Source organism: Delphinus delphis, chromosome 2, assembly GCF_949987515.2.
Source record: "Delphinus delphis chromosome 2, mDelDel1.2, whole genome shotgun sequence".
Lineage (NCBI taxonomy): Eukaryota > Metazoa > Chordata > Mammalia > Artiodactyla > Delphinidae > Delphinus > Delphinus delphis.
The window spans coordinates 55,283,454-55,304,811 of NC_082684.1; the positions used below are offsets into that span (position 1 = coordinate 55,283,454).

Here is a 21,358-nt window from a genome sequence, read left to right on the forward strand (position 1 = left end):
ATTAAGAATGCAGGTACAGAGCCTAGCACAAACCCTTGCTGATGATTTCAAATATCTAATAATGTTAAATGTTACCAGATCTGAAAAGAAAGCACGTGGTTTTAACTCTATTGCCTTTATTTGTAAAATGGTGACAATAATATACATCACATAAAGTTATTTAAGTGCATGTGACACGTGTGGGCACTTTGTGTACTAAATGCCGTATAAATGGGATGTATATTGATAATCATAATAGATTTTGAGAGCTGGCAGAGAAAATGGGTAAGTAAAAGAAAAAAATAGAGAAGACAGCAGGAAAGTTGGGAACAAACCCATGGAGACGTTTGCACATTATTAGAAGGGAAAGAACAGAATTAAAACTGCTACCCAAAGCAAATCAAACCAAATCTAAATCCCCAATTAAAACCAAAGCAAAACATATAAACAAAACAAGGTAAAAAAAAAACACAACACTCAGCTTGCTGCTGCACAGAGCACGCTAGCTGCTTCTCTCCATCTTAAGAATACAGTCATTATAGCTTCTCAGGAGAACCTGCTGGGCAGTGCTTCTGGTTCTGGGATAATTATGAAAAGAGTGTTGTGAATATAGAGTGAACACAGCTACTGGAGAACATCACACAGAACATCTTATTTTAGTCCCAGAGCCCCTTCTCTGGCCCAGCATGGCTCCTCTTGACCCGGGCAGTCCAGGAGCCCCTCTTTTCTCTTTCTCTTCTTCGGAGATATCACACCCAACCCAGCACTTTGAATCCTGGGAGTAGGGAGTTGTGTCTCAGTCCCTAACTCCTTACTTTCTTCCTTTACCGGAACACAGGCAACAAGCCTTTTTTGTTTAAGAAATTTTCTGCTGATAAATATGTGGTAATAAACAGGAGATATTAAAAATGAGAAACAGCAAATATGGTAATGTTACAAAGTTTATAACAGTATTAGTAGTTCCACTACTAATAGTAATGCCACCATTTCCATTATATTTTACATTAGGAACGGAACTAAAGGGTTAAATTTGAGACAGGTTCACTAAAGTCTTTTAAGAAAGAGAGAGAAAGTGAATACTCTCTCGTATGCCGCATACCTTAGTATGAGAAACTTCACACGTATGCATGCAAATGTGGGAATCTTTTCCCCCACCCAGCCATGGCTGGGCAGATGTTACTTTGGTATCTCTTGAAATCATTTTTCTTTCCTCTGGTCATGCACACAAATCTGTAAAGAAGCCAAAAGAATGTTTGTGCAAATAGAGAAGTTCATGCAAGTTGGAGTGGAGTAAACTATCAAGGAGGTGGGGATAGCTTTTCAGAATCAATGGGTACATGAATGATGAATTAATCGCTGTGAATTAGCCTAGGATCACAGATCAGGACTCAAATAAATCAAGCTGATGTAAGTCAGAAATTTAATAACATATAAAATCTGGCTCAAAATGGTAGTTCATACAGTATTTATTCAGGCTTCTGATATTTACTGCTCTAAGATATAAAGCTTTGAAAGAGCTGGGTAAAAGCGTTTTAGGCCTGTATGAATTTTACAGAGTAGAAGTTTCTGGACCAATTCATATGGTTTTCATTATGACCTTCTATCTGGAATACAATGATGTTTGCAGATAGATCCTGTTTCTCCTTACATTTGTGGATGCTGGTGAGCTTGACAAGTAAGTCTCTTATCTAGGTGCTCATAATAGTATATAAATTGTCATTTCACAAATCCTGGGAACTCTGTAAAAGCCTCCTGTCCTTCAAAATGGCAGGAGACTCTGTGGGGGCTTAACTGAACCAAGTATGAAGGTCAAAGACAGCTGTTTGATCCTGAAATTAAATGATAAATATTAGGGACTATGCTTTCCTTTATTAATCCTCAGCATCATGTTCCCTACATTCCCAGGGAAGCCAAACACATGACTCACAAGATCGGGCAGTCTTCTGTAAGATAAGAGTGGAGGGAAAGTATCTACAGATGGAAGAATGAAGCCATGAGAGTAGAATTGGAGTGAGGGGCAGAAGCAGTACCCCTTAATTTTCCTCTGTGTTTTGGTAGAAACAAGTTGTCAATGGGAGATTTCAAGGCACATTAGTTTGAGAAAGAACAAAATAGACAAAAGATCTAGTGTTAGATATAAATTAAAAGCTGTTTCTGTGCATTGCAAGTCTTTCGCTCCTAAAAGGAGAATCACAGATTATTTTTTTAAACCAAAATTTGAAGTTTGTCATTTGTGTCTCCTAATTCTCAGATCATTTATTACAACTTTTCTTTTTCGAGGTGTTAGAATAATTTTCTGACGGATAGTGATAAAGCAGATGTTTTCTAAGCCTCTGGGGACCAGGTAGAGTTTGGAGTGATTTAGGGGCAACCAGACAATGCTTCATTACTCAGGAAACTGACCCTTCTCCCATCTGCTGTAAATGAGATCTGAAAACTTTCTCCATCCTATTATCTTGTCAATTCCTAGCATCAGTTTCTAACAAGAGAGTTGAAATGCAATATAGCTTTGGCCGAAAAAAAAAAGTGCTTAGGATTTAGTGGGCTGTAACTTGACTACAAATCCAAATGGGTAATATTTAGCTCATAATATGATTTCCTTCATGCAGATTGCAATGTTTACATCTTGTAATGAAGCCTATGTTTCTTTGTATCAGTGGTTCTTATATGGAAAACACTGGAGAATAGCAACATGGACCTAAAACGGGTGTCTCCTGCACACCTCTGTATGAACATTGACCCTTTACAGAGTGAAAGTTGAATATGAATAAAAGAAAATTCATGGAATTTTCATTCATGAAAATTAACTGTTTTTTTTCACTTGCATCTCTTTGGTGTACTGTACTGTTTCAAAGCTTGTGTTATCAAATTCTTGCTTCTCCCAATCACAAAATTTATTCATGCATCCAAAGGAGCATTTTTTTTTCTTTTTTAAAAGGGTAGGTGAGTCGGTGGCCTAATTCTATTTAGAAAGACAGAAAAAGAAAAAGGATTACACATACATTTTTCATAAACTGATCTGGTTAGACTTTTGGTTGCAAAGAACTCAGCCTGAATAAAACTGGGGCTTATTGTAGGTCTATGTATGAATTAGAACTGGGAGAGAAAGGCTGGAACTAAAACAGTGTTAGTGTTTTAGTGGAACTAAAACAGCTCCAGTTTCCAGCTTCTTTCTCGATCTTTTTCAAGGTCCATTCCGTGGCATCACTGTATCACTCTGGTGTCTGAGCCATTCTTTCTCTACCAACTTCCTCTGCTTTAGTTCCTTTATAATTTTGGCTGGTATGAGGCCTGTTGTAGTCACTCTATCATCTCCAGCTGAAAAACTCCTTTCAGCTTCAGCTTTCGCTCCACATTGCTCAGTCTTGTGTTTCTGATTCCTGAGAGTCAGGCTCTTATTTTCCTAGCTCATCTTCCATATCACATAAGTCATTGGCTAGCCAATAGATGGTATGGCGGCTTGCAAAAAGAGCCCCAGTTCCCTGTAACCACATACTTGCAATGTGATTCTGTAGCTTCTTTCAAGAGATGGAGTCTATCCTTGAATCTGGGCTGGCTTTGTGACCTGCCTTAGCTAGTAGGAGGAAACAGAAGTGAGGTTGTACACTTGGTCCTTTGGAAGCTTTAAGCCCTTCTTCTGTTTCCCTTGGAACTCTTTCATATGCCTTGGCTAGGCTTATGGAAGTTGAGAGACCAAGTGAACAGAGATAAGCCATCTTAGACTACCCTGCCTCCAGCCACTTGGTAGCTTACTGCAAATTCATGAGTGAGCCTAACCAAGCCTGGCCGAGATCAGCCAGATCGACCAATCTATTCCAGCACAAATTGCTGCCCTATTTAATCGTGAGCTAAATAAATGGCTGTTGTTTTAAGCCACTAAGTTTTAGCATAGTTTGCTATGCAGCAAAAAGTAACGAATAAAGAGGTACAGTTCCTTCTCCATATCTGCTGGTTCCACATCTATGGATTCAACCAACCATGGATAGAAAATATTTGGGGGAAAAAATTCCAGAAAGTTTCAAAAAGCAAAACTTGAATTTGCCATTTGTGGGCACCATTTATATAACATTTACATTGTAGTTACAGCTATTTACATAGAATTTACATTGTATTAGGTACTATAAGTAATCTAGAGGTGATTTAAAGTATATGGGAGGACGTACATAGGTTATATGCAAATATTATGCCATTTTATATAAGGGACTTGAGCAACTTGGATTTTGGCATCTGATGGGGTCCTGGAACCAATCCCCCGTGGACACTGAGGGAGGACTTTAATCCTTTTGGTCTAACCAGCCATGGTAAGTAGTGTACTGGCATTATGGCAAAAAACGTGACTGCTTGCCTCTTTCTCAGTGGCTATGGGCAAGGCAGTTTTATTTAGAAAGAATGTAGCCTTTCAGTAATTCAACAAATATTTATTAACTGCCTATAATGTGCCATGTACTATGCTAGGCAATAGAAATCAGGGATGATAAAAAATATGCCTAGTTATTAATAGTGATGAATAAATGGAACTTTCACTTAGTAAGGGAGACAGGCATTAATCACATAATCACCCTGAAGAATATTTAATTACAAACTGAGATAAGGCTCTTAAGCGAAGACACACATTTTTATGAGGGGAACAGCAAAAGCTTACACTGGGTCTTAAAGGCTTACTGAGTAAGTGGTGCTTGAGATAAGATCCAAACACGGGTAGAGTTTATCAGGGAAAAGGGTAGGGAGAGTGGCTTGTGGATGAAAGGAAGACATTTCAGCATGTGCAAAGATCCCACAACAGAAGCTAATACGGTACATTCAAAAGCTGAAAGAAGGTCAGTGTTGAAGGTGACTGGAATATATATATAGAGAGAGGTGGGGACTGTGAAGAGGTGTGGGTAGAGAGATGTGTAGGGACTCGAATGCATGGGGACTTATAGGATATGTTATGGATTTTGGGAATGTGGAAAGCTATTGAGATGGCTGGAGGGAGAAGGGAAGCGTGGGCGCATGATCAGTTTTGTGTTTTGGAAAGATCACACTGTATGCAGTTGAGAAATGATTGAATTGAATTCAAACTGAATGAATTTGAAAGATCAGCTAATAAGGTATTCCATTGTGATGGTGAAGAGATGATGGTTTCTGGGAATAAAATAGAAGCTGGGAGAGGGCAGATTTGTGAGATGCTTAGGAGATAAGACCAATAAGGTAAGACCAAGAGGCGTAAGAGATAAGATCATGGGGTTTGGATATGAAGGTTGAGGGACAGGCAGTTGTTGAGAGAGACTTCTAGATTTTTGGCTTTCACAAGCAAATGAACGAGGGTGCTACTCGCTGAGGTTAGGAACACTGGAAGAGGAAGGAGTAGGTCTAAAGAGTGAAATGATGAAAACTATAGGATATGTTGAGTTTGAGGTATACTGAGGTCTCCAAATAGAAATATTGATTGCGGTATTGGCTATATGAGTTAGAGGAGAAGAAAATTTGTCAAACATTTGTATTGAGTTAGCAACTGAAATTGTGGACGTGGAGAGAATCTGGGGCAGACACTGTAGATGATAGTCCATAGGCCAAAACTGAACCACATAGTTTGTCAGTTTAACGTGGCATTAAAAATAAAAATTGAGCAAACAAGTAAAAATCACAATATTTCACAGCAGCTAGGTAAGAGTAGGATTAGGAATTCTGGTGTCTATTCTACTTCTTACAAGGACACCAGTCTTATTGGATTAGGTCCCCACCCTTATGAGCTCATTTAATCTTAAGTATCCCTTAAAAGCCCTGTTTCCAAATACAGACACATTGGGGGTTAGGACCCCAACATATGAATTTTAGGAGGATAGAATTCAGTCCATAACATGGCCTTAATGGGAATTTCTGGTTCTTTGACCCCTTTACTTTCTCCCAGTCCATCAGTTACATTTTTTCTTTATTTCCCTTCTCAGCCAGTTTGGAGTCCAATGTTCTTCATTTCAGTAACACTGCTATGAATCTATAAATTCCTTCATTCCTTTGTCTTTCCATCATAACCATTTGATGAAATTCCAGTCTTAAGTGGACCCTAGTATTCATTTCTGTATACCTGCACTGCAGCAGCCAAGAAGTTCTGGAAAAAATCACACAATGTCCAAATACTATGATCATTTTTTTTTTTTTTCTGTACACGGGCCTCTCACTGCTGTGGCCTCTCCTGCCGCGGAGCATAGGCTCCGGACGCGCAGGCCCAGCGGCCATGGCCCACGGGCCCAGCCGCTCCACGGCACACGGGATCCTCCCGGACCGGGACACGAACACGCATCCCCTGCATCAGCAGGCGGACTCCCAACCACTATGATCAATTTTTGATTCTCTCTTTCTTGGTAGCACCCTATCTTTTTCTTCCACATGTAGCCAAACTTCTTTTAATAACTCTATACTCATGGTTTCAATTTCCTCACTCCCTATATTAGCTTCCTAGCACTGTTGTAACAAAACACCGTAATCTTGGTAGTTTAAAACAAGACATTATTCTCTCACAGTTCTGGAGGTTAGGTGTCCAAAATCAAGATGTCAGCATAGCTGTGCTCCTTCTGAAAGCTGTAAGGAAGAATCCTGCCTTGTCTCTACTTAGCCCTTGGTGTTGCCAGCAATCCTTGGCATTTCTTGGCTTGTAGATGCAATTTCTGTCTGTGTGTTCACATGGTGTTCTCCTCTCTGATGTCTCTTTGTGGCCGAATTTTCTTCTGTAAGGACAAAAGTCATTGGATTAGGGTTTACCTAATCTTGTATGACCTCATCTTAACTCGATTGCATCTGCAAATGTTTGACTTCCAAACAAGCTCACATTCACATGTTCCAGGTGGACATGAATTGGGGTGTGGGGGTTAGGGAGTGTTATCAATTCAGTAATTTCTGAAACTCCTAAACCCACTTCTATATAGCTTCAGGGTCTAACTTAAACAAACAACAAATAAGAACAACAACAACAAAACACCCCAAAACAACAACAAAAAAGAAAACCAAAAAAATACCCCACCAAAAACAAAACAAAAAAAACCCACAAAAAAGGTAAAATTGCCAACTTCTAAGCCCTAAATCCAATGGGTTTATCTCAGTTCTTGTCTCATGTGCTCTCTTGGCCACATTTGAAACAGTTGGTCACTCTCCTCTTCTGAAAACACTCTCTTCACATCACTTCCAAGTTGTCTTCCTATCTCTGTGACTCCTTCTTCTCAACTTCCTTGGCAGATTTGTCTTTTTCTTTCAGCCCCTTACCTGTTGGGGGTTTCTTAAGGCTCAGTCCTGTAGAGAAGTACTACAGTGATCAAGCAGGGAACATAAATGAAGGAAATGGGTCAGGTGGAAATGTATCACGCTAGAGAGCTCATGATCCATTTAGAGGGTGTCTGCAGCCCATCTCCAGCCAGTTCTTGCCATGCTGGAATGGGAACCCAATGTTGTCAGAGGGTCTAATTCTTTTGTTTGAATCCTAAAGCCCAGCCAGACTCTTGTAGAACTGGTGCTCTGGGAACATGAGTAGTGAGTGAAAAGGATAATAAGAATGAAAATTTATGAGAGAAAGTAAGAGCTGGAGTCTCCGGCCAGTTATTTATTTTCATCTTCTCCTATTTTTTGACTCCCCCACTCCCCATTTTTTGGTATGTATGAAGAACAACATAGATTCTGTAGAATCAATAACAATGGCATTAAGATCTTCATTATTAGAATATTTAGTGAAATGTTAAAAAATATTTTTTTAGTTGACACATCCTTCACATTACCTTCCAGTCTTTAAGATTATGTTTATAATGTAAACAATGAAACTGGTAAAGTCGCATGTTAGTTCAGTAAAAATAGCACAGATATAGTGTCGATTATATTTCACAGGAAATGAGTTAAAAGTCACTGGGTATTAAGGAGAAGTGGTTTATATCTTTTATTTTGTTTGCAACAGGTCACTAAATTTGTGACCTCTTTCATTTTTGTCACCTATGCACACCTGTCATGAAAACCTCTTAAAGTTTTCTTAGCCAACTGCAGTTTCCCTTCCAAGGTTGTATTGATTTCATAGCATTTTGTAGTTGGCACATCTTGACATGAACCATAGGTGTTATTTTGAATTCTCAATGCCTTTTATTAGATCTTTAAATCAATTACTACTAATGTAATGAGAAATTCAGTGTTTTCACCCACAGGCACTGTTCTCAGTACTTCAACTTGACAGCATACGAGATTGGAAAATAGATGAATTGAATTGAACACAAGTTTTCTGACTCCTAAGTCAAGTTTCTTTCCAGCTAAGTAGTTTGCTTAATAGATGGTAATTTACTTTGATCCCCACAAGTTAAGTGAGTTGGAGATCATAACATGAGCACTGTACTTCAGATTCACATGCTTATGTGAGAGGGAAATCTGAGATGAGAAAGAGGACTGAGGGAGTTATGGCAGGGTGGTGTAGTGGGGAAATAAGAATCAGGCAGGTTTGAGAGGATTTTGGATGCCTACACTTTAACCCAAATTTATGTGTGGGCTTATATCCATTTTTATTTTTCTTCCTATTATTGAAAATTTTTTCATGTTCTTTCTCTCTCTGTTCTTCCTTCTCCATTTCCCCCCTTCCCTCTTTAGTCTACTATTTGTAAGACTAAAGCATTTTTTGTTTGTTGAATTTAGTGGATAAACTGCCTCACTTGAATTATAATTAAACAGCAAATGCATGAGCATCTGTATTTCTTTCTTTCAAAAGACAAATATAATCTCCCTTTTCAAAAGAGTGTACAGTTCAGTGGTTTTTATATATTCAAAGAGTTGTGTAGCCATTACCACTATAATTCAAGAACATTTTCATCACCACTAAAAAACCCCACCTAATACGATCCAACAATTTCACTTATGGATGCAAACACAAAAGAATTGAAATCTGAGTCTTGAAGAGAGATTTGTGCATTCATGTTCATAACAACATTATTCACAACTGTCAAACGGTGGAAGCAAGCTGAGTATCCATCAGTGGATGAATGGATAAACAAAATGTGGTACATACATACTATGAAATAGTAGTCAGCTTTAAAAGCGAAAGAAATTCTGACACATGCTGCAACATGGATGAACCTTGAGGATGTTATGCTAAATGAAATGTTACTCACAAAAAGACAAATACAGATTCCATTTATATGAGGTACCTGGAATAGTTAAATTCATAAAGATGAAAAGTAGAAGGGTGGTTGCCAGGGGCTGAGGGGAGGGGGAAAGTTGAGTTAGTGTTTAATGGGTGCAGAGTTTCAGTTTTGCAAGATGAAAAGAGCTCTGGAGATCGTTGGTGGTGATGGTTGCACAACAGTATGAATGCATTTAATGTCATTGAACTGTACATTTAAAAATGGTGACGGGGATACATTAAAAAAAATTTTTTTAATTAATTAATTAATTAATTATGGTTGAGCCTGGTCTTAGTTGCAGCATGCAGGAGCTTCATCGCGGCATGCAGGATCTTTTAGCTGCGGCATGAGAACTCTTAGTTGTGGCATGAGTGTGGGATCTAGTTGCCCAGTTAGGGATCGAACTCGGGCCCCTTGCATTGGGAGCACAGAGTCTTAACCCACTGCACCACTAGGGAAGTTCTGAAGGTGATACATTTTTAATGTGTATTTTACCACAATTAAAGAAAAGAAAGAAATTCTGTCTGTACCCATTAACTGTCACTCTCTACTCTTCTTTCTTCCAGGCCCTGGCAGCCACTAATCTACCTTCTGTCTCTATAGGTTTGCCTGTTCAGGACATTTAATATAAATGGAATCATACAATATGTGGTCTTTTGTGTTTTGCTTCTTTCACTGAGAATTAGCTTTTAATATTCATGTTGTCATGTGAATCAGTCTTTCATTTTTCCTGAATTGTACTTTTTTTTTTTAGCCATGCCACGCAGCTTGTAGGAGTTCCCCGACCAGGGATTGAACCCGGGCCACAGCAGTGACAGTGCTGAATCCTAACCACTAGACCACCAGGGAACTCCCGTCAGTCTTTCATTTTTTATGACCGAATGATATTCTAGTATATGAATATACTATATTTTGTTTATCCATTCATTAGTTGCTGGATATTTGGGTTGTTTCCACTTTTTTGTTATTGTGAATAATACTGCTGCGAATATCTGTGTACAAGTCTTTTTGTGGACATGTGTTTGCATCTCTTCTGGGTTAACACCAAGGAATTGAATTGTTGGGTCATATGGTAATTCTATATTTAACATTTCAAGGAATCATCAAACTGTTTTCCAAAGTGGCTGCACCATTTAACATTCCCACCAGCAGTATATGAGTGTTTCAGTTTCTCCACACCCTCACTGACACTTGTTGTAGCCTGTCATTTCCATTATGGCCATCCTAGTGTGTGTGAAATGGTAACTCACTGTGGGTTTGATTTGCATTTCACCAATAACTAATGACATTGTATAACTTTCATGTGCTTATTGACCACTTGTGTATCCTTTTTTGGAGAAATGTTATTCAAATCCTTTGCCCATTTTAGGATTATTTGTCTTTTTCTTACTGAGTGGTAAGGGTTCTTCATATATCTGCAATAAGACTTTTATTGATATGTGACTTGCAAATATTTTATCCCATTCTGTGGGTTGTCTTTTCACTTTTTAGATGGTATCTTTTGATGTAAAAAAGTTTTTAATTTGATGAAGTTCAATTTGTCTATTTTTCTTTTGTCACTTGTCATATTTAAGAAAACCAAGGTCACAAAGTTCTGTTCCAATGTTTTCTTCTAACAGTTTTATAGTTTTATTTCTGACATTTAGGTCTGTAATCCATTTTGATTTAGGGTTTTTTTTGGTTTATTTATTTATTCATTCATTCGCATGTGCATGCATCTGATTGTTCCAACAAAATGTATTGTAAAGACCATCCTTTTCCCATGGAATTTTCTTGGCACTTTTGTTAAGAATCAATTGACCATTAAAAATATGGGTTTATTTCTGATCTCTCAATTCTACTTCATTGACCTATATGTCTGTCCTTATGCCAGTACCATACTTTCTTGGCTACTCTAGCTTTGTAGTAACTTTTGAAATCAGAAAGCGTGAGTGCTCAAACTTTGTTTTTCTTTTTCAAGATTGTTTACATTGGGTCCTTTGTATTTCCACATAAATTTTTGGATCAGCTTGTCATTTTGTGCATATAAGCCTGCGTGGGTTTCGATAGGGATTGTATTGAATCTGTAGATCAATTTGAGGAGTATTGCAATTTTAAAAATATGCTTCTCTTGAGCCCTGGACATGGGCTGTCTTTCAATTTGTCTAGACTTTCTTTTATTTATTTCAATGATATTTTATGGTTTTCAGTGTACAAGTCTTGTACTTCTTTGGTTACATTTACTATTAAGCATTTTGTTCTTTTTGATGCTATTTAGAATAGACTTGTTCTCTTAATTTCATTTTCAGATTATTCATTGACAATGCATAGAAATACATACAATTGATTTTTGTATGTTTCTCTTGTATCCTGTGACCTTGCTGAACTCATTTATTAGTTCTAATAGTATTTTTTTTTAGTGGATTTATTAGGATTTTCTCTATGCAAGATCATGTTGTCTTTGAATGAAGAGAGTTTTACGTCTTTCTTTCCAAAATAGATGCCCTTTGTTTCTTTTACTTACCTAATTGCTCTGACTTGACGTTCCAGTATGATGTTGAATAGAAGTAGTGATAGTAGACTTAGCTTCTTTTGCTCAGTGAGGAAAACTGAACCTAACAATCTGGAAGTATTTAATATGGACAGCACCAGGAAGCATAGGGCAGTGGTTAAGAGAAAGTACCTTGGAGTTAGAGTCCTGTATTCAAATCTCAATTCTTTCACTTATATTCTTTGTGACTTTGTGTAAGATACTTAATCTCTATAAACCTCAGTTGTCATATTATAATATGGGAATTATAATAATATCTAACTCATATTTTTGTTATGAGGGTTAAGTAAACTATGCATATGAAGAGTTTAGCAAAATGCTTAATGTTACTCTAGCAACATTAGACAAATGTAAGCCATTATGATCATTATTATATAACAATATAACTCCTTAAAACAATCAGGATATTATTAAGAATATATCTTTCTATATTTTCCTTGATTATCATTTTTTTACCCCTATCCTGGGGACTTCTGGTTACTTATCTAGATCATTATTAATATTCTTCTTCTTTTTTTTTTTTTTTTTGCGGTATGCGGGCCTCTCACTGTTGTGGCCTCTCCCATTGCGGAGCACAGGCTCCAGACGCGCAGGCTCAGCGGCCATGGCTCACTGGCTCAGCCGCTCTGCGGCATGTGGGATCTTCCTGGACCGGGGCACGAACCCGCGTCCCCTGCATCGGCAGGCGGACTCTCAACCACTGCACCACCAGGGAAGCCCTATATTCTTCTTTTTTTGATCACCTATTCCCCACTCCCTGTTGAAGCAACAAATGAATTAAATAGTAAAGTGGTTGGTGCTGGCAGCATTGTATATATTTCTATGTAATTTTGCTATTGCTTTAGAAGGGTGAGGACGTTAAATATTAAACATTTTCCTGTTTGAACCTTTCGTACTGCAGAGATTTTAGTTTAAGAGGAGCTAAAGAAGACTATTTAATATTTTATTTATACATTACCTGCTCTTGCTAGGCAATTTGATTTAGCAACATGATTTTAAGTGCCACCTATTTTCCAAGGGCTCTACAATTTTCATTCCTAACCTATACCAGCCATCCACTTCTTTCTCCTGAGCCTATTCCCTCACGAATACCCTGACATTTCCTCAACTAATGCCACTACATTCCTTCTTCGCTCAAAATGTACTTCTTTTCCAATCTTGGTTATGGCATCCTTACCTCAGAGGTAATTAATTCACTTAGCTTCTTAAATCAGGGGCAAGATGGGAATAAAGACACAGACCTACTAGAGAATGGACTGGAGGATACGGGGAGGGGGAAGGGTAAGCTGTGACAAAGTGAGAGAGTGGCATGGACATATATACACTACCAAACATAAAATAGCTAGCTAGTAGGAAGCAGCCGCATAGCACAGGGAGATCAGCTCAGTGCTTTGTGACCACCTAGAGGGGTGGGATAGGGAGGGTGGGAGGGAGGGAGATGCAAGAGGGAAGAGATATGGGGACATATGTATATGTGTAACTGATTCACTTTGTTATAAAGCAGAAACTAACACACCATTGTAAAGCAATTATACTCCAATAAAGATGTTAAAATAAATAAATAGACTTAAAAATTAAATAAATAAATAAAGCTTTCAGCCTGCCAAAAAAAAAAAAATTAAATCAGAAAACTTGGTATCATTCTCCCCTTCACCATCTATCCCAGTTACTCACTAACTCACTGTTACTTAATTATTTTTAATTGGAATATTTTGAATTTGTCCCTACCTCTCCTTCTCTCTGCCTTAGCAACAGCTGCTATTTTTATTCAAGTCTTTGCTGGGGTTAATTCAGTGGTCTTCTAATCAGTCTCTCTATCTCCGTTTTCTTCTCATACAATCCATTCTCTACATCAGTAACACTACATATTTTTCTAAAGCATGTCTCTTATCATGTGGCTTCTCTGCTAGAAACTTCAAGTGGCTTTCCATCACCTGGATAAAGCCTAAATCCTCTCCAAACTTCTTAGCAGAGTGTACAAGGCCATACAAAATCTGTGTCAGATCTATATTTCTAACTTTGTTTTCTGCCACTCTCTTCCACTCTCTTGTACAGTCTTACCTTTGCCATTACTTTAGAAGAAAGAGGGATAAAGTTTTGGATAGTGTGTCATATGTTTCACCTGAATTGCTTGCTATTCTCAGAATATACCATAATTTTCATGCCTCTGTGTGTAGCACTTTGTTTCTTCTACTTGGAGTATTTCCTGTTATGTGTGTAGAGATATTCCTGACTCTATGCTTCCAAGACCTCTGACTCTATTCATATCTCTTATAGCTCATTGGAGTAACATTTTTTTTTTAAACAAGCCTGTATTACTCTCTAAATTGTGAATGCTTTCGGAATCAGGGCTTAGCCTTATTTCTCTGTTTCTCTAGGCTCCAGCAGTGTGATGCTTAGAACGTTGACATATTAATAAATATTTGTTGAATGAATGAATAAATGAATGAACATAAAACACAGGGGTTACCTAGCAATTTGTATTCTGCTGATTACACTGTGATAATACTTAGTATGGTTTTAAGTGAAATATGACCGGGGGGTTGAAGCTTCAGAGGGCTGTTACATGTATTCTTGTGATAGTCAACATGTTAATCTTATGGAAATGGATTAATTACAAATGCTATTTCAAAGGGCTTAATTTCTTATTGTAAGGTCATTGCTAAAGGATAAAGTTGATGAGGTTGTGCTGAATAATAATGCGCAAGCGACATTTCTCTGGTTGATCAAGCTGTGAATTACAATAAAAAGGAGAAAGATTTGATGTCGTGGGTTTGAGACTCTGCTTGTTGGTAGTGCCAGCTCTGGCAGCATGTGGATGCTGCAGATTAACATTTTCAAGTATTTCATAGTTTAAGGTCATTCATGTTGATCAATGGTGTTTTGTTTTGTTTTTTTTAAACACGGAATGTCAAGTGTACCTCAAACACTTGATATACACCAAAATGAAGATACGTATGTATGTACACATAAACCATGTTTCTCTTTGGTATTGTTGAATGACGTGGCTTAGGTGAAGCATGCGTTACAAATGTGGCTGTTGCTTTAGGAGGAACATGGAAGACAACTTTATATCCAGGTTTAGTTCATGGTTCATATTCACAATCATGAGATAAATCATAAGGTAAACAATACTTCAGTGGTGGTGTGTTACAAACGACCAGTTTTGGGTGAAGAACAGAAACATAACTGCTAAAATATCATGGACTCCAGTATTTTAAATAATATCTGAACAGAAGAAAAAAGGATTTGGCAAAAATTTAAGTAAAAACAATGAAAGTAGATTTATTTCTCTTGCATCCTAACATAGCTGAGTTTTGAAACTTAAGGAAAGAATGTGCCCTCAAATTATGTGAAATATTTCAGATTATGCATACTTTGATTCAAATCAGATTTTCCCTTTCCTTTGTGATGAGAAGGATGTGAAACTTAGTAATGGGTATTAGCCATCTTGGAAATGTATAGAGAAGACTCATGGTGAAGTGGGAAGACTGCTAACTAGAACTCAGAGCATAGGGACTCTAGCCCTGGCTCTGACTGCAACTTTCTAGCTCTGGGCTAGTCTCTTGATCTCTGGATTTTCTTCTCCATGTGAAATGGGCATGATCATAATGCTGCCCTTCTCTCCTTCCCTTCTTCAGAGTTCTTTTGTTGTGATCCAAAGAGATGGTGTAAATTTATTTTCTCTTTTCCTGTACCTTTTCTCTACAATGTTCAGTAGGCACAGTAAATAGGTCGGGGTGACAACCAATGCCTTCAGGGCTTGTGGAGAAAAAGGGTATTTAAATAATTAGATGGTACATGATAACGAAAACAAGGAAGAAAGCAGGAAGATGAATGGGGTCCCCCTGAAAAGTTTAATGCTATGAGATTAAAATTATTCTTTCCCCAGGCTTTATGAGCTATTGAGTATTTTATGTATAAATACTGTTTGTGAAATAGTCTGTTTTCTTTAGCTATACCCTTAAGAATACTTAATTTTTTTAAAAAATAGGAGGATTTTTTTATAGACCAACCACAGAATTGCAAATGGAAATCAATTTCATTATAATTTCATTGATTTGGGAACTGTAAGTGAACAGCTAGAGCAGGAGATGAGAAATGGAGAATAAAAATTGACAGTACACTTAAGAGTAGTATGTTGAAATCTTTCTTCTTTCCTGACTTCAACATTTTTGCCTTTTAAAGCATTATATGACCAATTTAAGTATTTTTTGTATCTTCTAAGTCATTAGTGAGGGGACAAGTTAGATTTCAATAGGATAAATATTATAGGGAATTGTCAAAAGGAAAGTTACTACTTAAATAAAATGGGTAAGAAGCAAAACTCACTCTATTTTTCTTTTTTTCAAAATGTGTTAGTGACACACTAAGTTTCATTTTAGAATAAATACTCTTAGCTGGTTTAGTCTCTTCACATCTCTTCATTAGAAATAACAAGGCATGCTTTTTGTGGAAAGTACAAGAATAAAGTACCGTTAGTCTTAAGGAATTGTGAAACTGCGTGACTCCAAATTGGACAGACACTATTATCTATTCACTATTAAAGAAAGGGATAATTTAATTTATTTTCCCTAAGTGCTTCTGTTTATCAGTGTCTAGTTGAGTATTACTATTAAGGAAAAGAGTTTTATATTTGAAAAGAGAGACATGGATCTCTGATTGCTTTTCTAAATGTCAAGGATCATAGACACTTAGATTTGGCTCTGCACCTTGACACTTCAAATAGTTTCCAATTTTGTCCATGGTAGCATTCAAATTAATTTCTCTTTTGGATTCTTTTATAATACTCTTATTTCATATTCCAGAGTGAATAAATAAGGATATACGCCTCACTGACTCACCAAGAGACAAGGTAAAGGGAGGGAGAGTGTGAGCACCAAAGGATGCCCTTTTATCCTGTGATCCCTAGGTTATGTGCTCAAAGCCTGAAGGGAGGATACCCAGAGCTATTTGAGAGTCCCACTGTCCTGCTTTGCGCAGCACAAAAGCCAGAGACTGGAGGGTGAATGAGGCTCCCCATGTACATTTTGAAATATTTTGATGGTCCATTCTCTTTATTTTTTCTTGTACACAATATGTTATTAGGAAATATGATTGAAAAAATAGAAGTAAATTTAATTGCTTGGATTTGTTGTGGTGGTGGTATGTATAGCTAAAAATCATGTTTTTTGGTAAGTAAAATGTAAGAGTGGTTGAGTTAATGTTTTTCCTCTTCAAATGAGAAAAACTCATTTTGGATTCAAAGAATACTCTTCCTATATAGGAACAGATACATCTTAAAAAATAGAGTTCAACACTAGTTTAGTTATTCCTCATCCAATCAAAAGTTGATCCTAATTTAGAAAAGCCTTTAAATAAATGCTTTGCTCTTTTCTTTTAAAAACATTTAGTACTAAATTACTCCTACTAACCTTTTCAGAAAATATAGAAAAAAATAGATCTTTTAATAATTCACTTTAAAAATAATTCAAATTGACTCTTGCTTATATAAATAAGGATATTTGGGCATTTTATGTTTTATTTACTAAAAATATCCTCTTATAAATGAAGACCCAAGAATTTAATTTTTCAGGAATCTGATATTTAAAAGCTATTTTATAAAATGTGCATTGGCTCTCTCTCTCTTATTTGCCAATATCATCTTTTCTTCTTTCAAAAACAATTTTCTTTCATTGTATTAGCCGACTTAGAGAAGATGAGCATCTGCACATAATAAATTTTCTTAGTTTCTTTATAAACAGGAGATCTGAGACTATATAGCTCCGAGAGGCAGGGTACCATGCTGGCTGTCTACAAACATTCAGCACGCTATCTATCACATGGCAAGCAGTGAGGCTTACTTATGCAACTCCAGAAACCAGGTATAGGACCAGTGGGTAAGAGCATATATTGATTCAATATTAGGGATAAGTGTTTAATAAATAGAATTGTCAAAAAGTAGAACAAATTGCCTTGGAAAATAATACATTTCTCAATACTAGAAGGGTTGATTAAAAGCTGATTAATCACTTGTTCAAATATGCAACAAATAGAGAATAGGATTAGAGGACCTCTAAAATACACAGATTCCAGTATTATATAATTCTTTACAGTGAAAACACAGGACGGTGATAAGTAGAAGACAGTATTAGAGTTTCTTTAGAACTACCATTTCACTTCCAATAAGGCAACCTTTATTACTCTCCCAAGCACATGGTTAACTGCTTCTTTTCATGGTTATTCTAACCCTCTGAGTCTTTTCTCTATGCAAATTGTTATATTTATTGTTGAAGCTATTCACTATATTGCTTATAATAAAAATTTATTATATATATTTCTTTTCTTAGCTGGTCTATTGTTATCTTGTGAAAATAGTGATATATGTAATAGTTTTTGTTTTCTTTGTATTGGTTACCAGAAATTTTTTTGTTAAATTTAGTTTCTACCTTATGGAGTGCATTTTGTGTTATAAATAGATTTCTGACTTCATTTTGACTTTTCTGTTTTTCTTCTATCTGCTTATCAGTGGTCCCCACCCTATACCAATTTTCTTACTTTCTTCTCTTTAAAATTTTATTTTATCTTGTAGTGAATAACAAACATCTTTGGAACATAGCAAATAACAAAAGTATAAATGATTAAGTTCCTGATGTAAGCACTTCTTAAATTTATTCCCTCTTGAAAATCTTTTCTGAGGTATGATATACTTCCTCAAAAAAAAGAAAGGAAGAAGGAAGGAAGGAAGGAAGGAAAACAAAGAAAGAAAAGGGATAACTTGAAAAATAAATGCAGAGAATGATGTGTAGTATGAGAATGGAGTGGGGCTGGGACCAGTGGACTACAGACTTGAATTTCTGGTGGATTGGAACTAGAAGGGATGGATAAAACACAAAGGGGAAAGGAGCTGTCCACAACTACCTTTCCATGCCCAGGAAAAAGCTAAAGCTAAGATGGTAGATTTTTCTTCTCAGGAGTCCTGGATGGGCTTCAAGTCAGTAAATACAAGAGAAAGACTGCTGTGGGGCACTTGGCAAGGCAGTTAATTAAAAGGGCTATATGCGGAAAGGTGGGCCAGATCCCTTTTTTACCACCCTGCTCCCTCTTTCTCCCACAGAGTACTTCCTGCTGGATCATATAATCCCCCTTGCCCCACCCAAACTGACAACCATAGCATGGGTCTGCTTTCTACTACAACAATTAAACTATCTGTCCAGGGAGGCCTACATTTCCTACTTTGAGTATTTGTGCTGCAGAATAGAGTTCTCCTTATAGAGTGTATCCAGTTAGTGTGCTGGATTCCCATTTATTCATTCTATAGTGAGCTCACCAGTGGATATAACCCTGACTACAATTACAGAACTTGCAGTCAGCTCTTCCATTCAGGGAAAGACTTGTGGCAGGAAATTGACCTATATAATGGCAGAGGAATTTCCTTTCAGTAACTGGTAGTAATTAATCTAGTCATCATTCATAAATATTAATGTGTGATCAAGAATCTTTCCAACATGTTCAGCAAGCCAATGACACAATGAAGAGGGATCAAAAAATGTAACTAACAAGATAATAATTCAGGAAACAGGATAATTTAAAAAGTTGTAATTCACTTTTCAGAGGGATCTGAATTGATATGACATTCTAAATACTGAGGATGTTGCTATGAAAAAGGAGTAATTAGAAAACAAAGAGGAAATAAAAATTTAAAAACATGATTGTTGAAGTAAAAACAATTGTTCAACAGAAAGGCTGGAGGAAAAGAATCTAATGAACATTCTAAAATATGAGCTAAAAGCCAAACAGAAGTAAAATAGGAGACCAAAAAAATGATAAGACATGGAGGATCACACGAATGGTCCATTATATCCATCTAATAGGATTTTCAGAGAAAGAGAACAGGAGAAATTAAGTGAAAATAAAAGGTCTTGGGGCTTCTGAAAGATGACACAAACTTTCAGATTGAAGAAGTAGGGTTCACTGAGATCTGATGAGCTGTATCTTGGTAAAATTGTAAGACATCAAAGAAAATAAGAAGGCTCTAAGAGAGAAAAAGTTACTTACAAAGGAATGGCAATCAGACTGCTCCTCCAGCTTCTGGATAATGGATGACAACAAAGCAGTCATATATGGTTCTGAGAGGAAATGATTGGAAGCTTTAATGCCAAATTATCAAGTATGAGGCATTCTAGAGATATTTCTAGGAAAAGACGGGCTTAGAAAGTTTAACTTTTATGTACTTGTTATTCAAAAAATTATGTGAGAATGAGTTTTATCTAAAGAAAAACAAGAGTACAAGGAAGAGAACATTATGATGTCTAAGAAACACTGTACCTATTCCAGGAGGTCAATGGAAAGAAATCTTAGGGAGTCAGTTGTCTGGTAGGCTTGGAAAGCAATTGCTCCAATTGGAGCTGGAGGTTAGGAAGTTGTTTGTATTTAAAAAAGAGGTAAATATTTTAAAATAAAGAGTATGATGGTAAAAGCTGAGTAGTATTCAGCTGCTTCACCTGAAGCAAGTTCCTGGTGATATTCAAAACCTCTTCTCCGGCCCAGAGGTCATTATCTCTTGGTGGTTGTCTACCTCACCTCTAGTTCTGGCTTACTCCTATTTTTGTGTCATTTCCTGCTTTGCTTCTGCCTGTGAACTAAATGGTGAGTTTAACCACCACTGTTACATCTATTATTTAGTAGTGTGTGCTTATAGTTACAGAGCAATTGTATTAATTCAAAGAAATTTATTCTTCCCTTAAGACATGAAGATATTTACTTCTTTTGGGGATTGTTTGTTGTAAAAAGTAAAATGTAACCTAACTAGTTTGGCTGTTAGGAGTCATGTCTTTACATCTCCTTTAAAACAACAGAGGTAAGAAAAGTCATTTCTCTTGCTATCATACTTATTTCTGCTCAAATTGGTTTTGTGACTGCTCCATTAAATCAGGAGATCTCTCATTAACGAGCATGACTAACTCAACCTGATGTGGCCCATAATATAAAAGTGAGACAAAAAAAGCCCTTTTCAGGTTCAAGAAAGCATTAGCACTAATTTTGAAAATCTAAGGAAGTTAAGTTTATGAGTCACAGCCTCAAAAAGCTTATTTTCTAGAGTATCTATATTCCAAAATATAATATACTTTAAGAGAGAACAATTAAGTTATGTTTAAATAAATTTATTATGGGTGTGCTCAGACATGTATAGTACTAAGCTATAGTCCAGAATCTGACACATCCCTAAATGTAACCCTTTTGTAAGCTTTTATGAGTAATATAGAAGAGACTAAGAGCTGATGGTTTCAGAGTCTCATGGTTTCGGCTGAGATTTTTGTCTTCATTTGAATAGGGAAAATTTCAAGGAAAATGAGAAAAATACTGCTCTATTGGACCCTCCATACTCATGAGAAATGATAGGAGAGAATTCTTCTTGTTGGAGAACTATTTTTATTTTACATTAGCAAAGGGTAAAGGGACTCTTTCAGAACTTAAATTGATATTTGGTAGGACAATAGTTAAAAACAATTTTGGTAATAGCTTTATTGAGATATAATTTACCTACCACAAAAATCCCTTCTTTTAAGTGTACAATTCAATGAAATTTAGTGAATTTACAGTTGTGAAACCATCATCACAATCTAATTTTAGAACATTTCCATCATCGCCAGAAGAAACCTTCTGTCCATTTTCAGTGACCCTCTATTTCCACCTCCGGCCCAAGGCAACCATGAATCTACTTCCTGTCACTATAGATTTGCTTATCCTG

At 36.7% G+C, this 21,358-nt stretch overlaps 1 non-coding gene across 1 annotated transcript; it reads right to left on the reverse strand.

Moving 5' to 3' along the window:
- Positions 1 to 9,875: 9,875 nt before the first annotated feature.
- On the reverse strand, positions 9,876 to 9,947 carry TRNAD-GUC (transfer RNA aspartic acid (anticodon GUC)). The gene has a single exon. It is a non-coding gene; the product is annotated as a tRNA-Asp (tRNA).
- Positions 9,948 to 21,358: the final 11,411 nt, after the last annotated feature.